A 3115-nucleotide genomic window follows, 5' to 3' on the forward strand; every position below is an offset into this window, starting at 1 on the left:
TCTGCAAGGTGAACTTAACAATGTGAAGACATCTTACAAGAGAGATAATCTGTGTTGTTTGACCAAGTCCCTAAACACTTTCATGCTCCTGGACCTCAGTTACAGCAAGACTTGCATTTTACCCTGATGTATTTTAGGGAACCTGGCTGCAACAGAGTAAGGTTTGAATTAAGCACTCCAGTTCCTCTCCGTACCCCATGTCATCTGCCGGGAACACACCTCTCACCAGCGCCATTCTTCAGGGATGCTCCTGCCTTCGGCCACTTCCATCTCTGCGCTGTCTCCTCAGTTGTGCTGAGGAGCTCTTTGTGGGGCCACACAAAACCAACCAAGCCAGTGAGGAGGGAATATGTAGCCAGCACTAGAGCTGAGGGGCTGAAGCACGCAGAGTGATGAGCAGGCACAGCAGGGAGAGAGTTAGTGTGTGGGAGCTGATTCAACGGGCATGGCTTGGACATGCAAAATGTCCATGGAAGGACATTGGAAGACAGGGATCCACACAAGCCAGGATCCTTTCTGCCTTCCCTCGGGTTTTTGTAAGTAACTTTTTTAAAGGTTGCTGGTTTTAAAATGCCCAAAACTGTGTGTTAGTTTTTGTTTGTTTGTTTTGGTACTTAGGTTTCTAACCTGGTTTCTTCCACTGGGCAGCTGCGTGCATCATGCAAACCTCACACATGTAAAAGGACCTTTTCTCTGATTCCAGTTCTGTCAAGCTGTTACATAATGAGTGCGGAAGCTGGGGGTTTTACCTTGAAAATCACATGCAGACAAAGACCCATGTGGGCTTTGTTCTGTTGTTGTTTACATTCTGATGAACATTAATTTGTTGAAAAGCCAAAAAATCAATGAGTGCTTAATGAAAACAGAGATAGATTTGTTTTTAAAGTATCCTGTAATCTATCTTCAAAAAAAGCCAGTCTGTTTCCTATCTGTAATGTTATTAACCTTTCGTACTGTCTGCAATTTGCTCATTCAGTTGTTCACAAGATGTACCCAAGAGACCAGACAAGTCAAGTAATATATGTTGACTCTCACTGAGTCCTCTGGTAATGAAATATAATCTTCCTATTCAGTGTTACTGCTTTACCTTCTATTGAAGAATGTCCAGTATGGATCACTTCGTTTCTGAAAACGAACAAACAAACCTACCTCCATGGAAAGCAAGCTTGTTGGCCTGACTCTTCAGTCAGCTGATTGCATCTGAATTTACGGAGAGGGGCAGGTATTATCTCGGGGCAGGTGGGGGAGAAGAGGCTCAATCACAATGTTTCTCTGTAGAGGATATTTAGTAAACAGTACAACTTGCAGCTGTGTAAGCTTTTTTTTTTTTTTTTTTTTTTGGTGGTGGTGGTGGTGGATGGAGGTCATTCCTTAAAAATTCACTGGCTGTAATGGGTACATCTCCGCAACCAACTTAACACAGACGACTAACACAGGACGACAGTGTTTGTTTGTTACACTGTTGAGATCTGATGAGCAAGGTTAGAAAATGTGCTTAAGAGGCTGGCAGATCTGTCTCCACCACTGATAACTACCACTGGATGAACAGCATTAGCGGGAGAAACTTTTGATGGGGGGAGTAGGGGTAAAATGTCCGTATTAGAAAGGAAGTTACACCTTGTAAAACCATAAAAGTAGCTCAAAGTAATACTGAGTAGCTTTTTTATTGAGGAAGTGACATATTTTACTATCACACTAATGGTGCTATAACTCCCTTTGTGCCCTAAGGTTAGCTAAAGTGCTTAGCTTGACATACAAATGCTAAGGAGCAAATCAAGTTGGTTACTGATTCCCACTTACTTAAACAGGCAAAGTGGGAGGTAAGGACTCCTTACCCTCTGTAGGTGAAGTTAAGGTCTGTCTTCACTGGTGACTGCACTGACATGGCTCTGCTTCTATTTGGAACACGGTAGTCATTTGGACATGAAAGGGGTTCACAAATATGTAAACAGATGCCTCTTCCCTAAGGTAAATTCTTTCTTCCTGCATCACCACCACTTCTAACAGAAAACTAACTCATCCGAAAAACTGTCTTTTCACAGGTCTCTACAGTGAAGCTGCATTATGAGGAGAGCTGCACACAGACATTATTAGATTGCACCCACCCCCTCGGCCCTTTGCGGGTTGTAGATCTGTCCTTAGGAGGCAGATCTGAAGGATTCCTGAAGCACAGGAGAAACCTGCATTCCTGCTTTCTAATTAGTCAAACTTCTAAATAAAATCCCATGTTCTTGGCTGTTTCCTTAAGTCTTCCATGGGAAGGGGTGGGGGGGTGGTTTCTATCCACACTAATTACTCTGTTTGCCTCTCCCACTGCCCCTTTTCCACTGTATCTTTTAGACCAGGGATGGTCATGGTCTATATGCTCATGGCCATTTCTCTGCCCAGGCAGATTCTTCTGTTGATACCTCCATGTTTCTGCAACTGACACGCCAATGTTCACCTAGATGGGTGCTCCTTCATATTTTTCACTACAGATGCCAAATACAGTATGCTTTCTTGAAGAAAAAGTCCCTCCTAATAGAATCTTTGGCTTCTGTATCTCCCTATAACTGAATATCCCATGAAGGCAATGGGGAGGAGGGATAATTTGAACTTCTTTTTTTAAAAGCTGATCAATGTGCAATACTGTAATATAGCATAGTTTTATTTTATATGGTAGCATTATTTAATGCTGTCCAGTCCCTGGCTATATTATAGGCATGTAAGAAAATATAACCTTGCTTTGACAAACTTAAAATGCAAACAACTATGTAAAAATTGATAGCAGAAGGAAAGGAGGAAAATAGGACTAAGTGAAGGCCTGTCAGTGTATATTAGGGTGACTCTTGAAACGGGTTAAAGAATCGAGGAAGTGCAGCGCACTACAGAAAATCTGCTTCCAACAGCAAGCACTGCAGGGAAGATTGCATTAGCCGTAGAAAATTATGCTGAGCAGCAGAAAGCAAAGAAGTGCCAGCCTGAGATGCGTAAGGTCCCTGAAGCAGAACAGAGCAAAACTGCAGCAGTATCTGAAAAAAACACCCATTTTGAAAAAAAAAAAAAAATCCCGAAATGAACCAGGGAACTACCTGAAGACAGTGCAGATGTAGTTTTGTCTGCACGACAAGGCTGA

Source organism: Tinamus guttatus, unplaced genomic scaffold (genome assembly GCF_059628265.1).
Source record: "Tinamus guttatus ecotype Peru unplaced genomic scaffold, ASM5962826v1 Tinamus_guttatus_pri_ptg000262l, whole genome shotgun sequence".
Lineage (NCBI taxonomy): Eukaryota > Metazoa > Chordata > Aves > Tinamiformes > Tinamidae > Tinamus > Tinamus guttatus.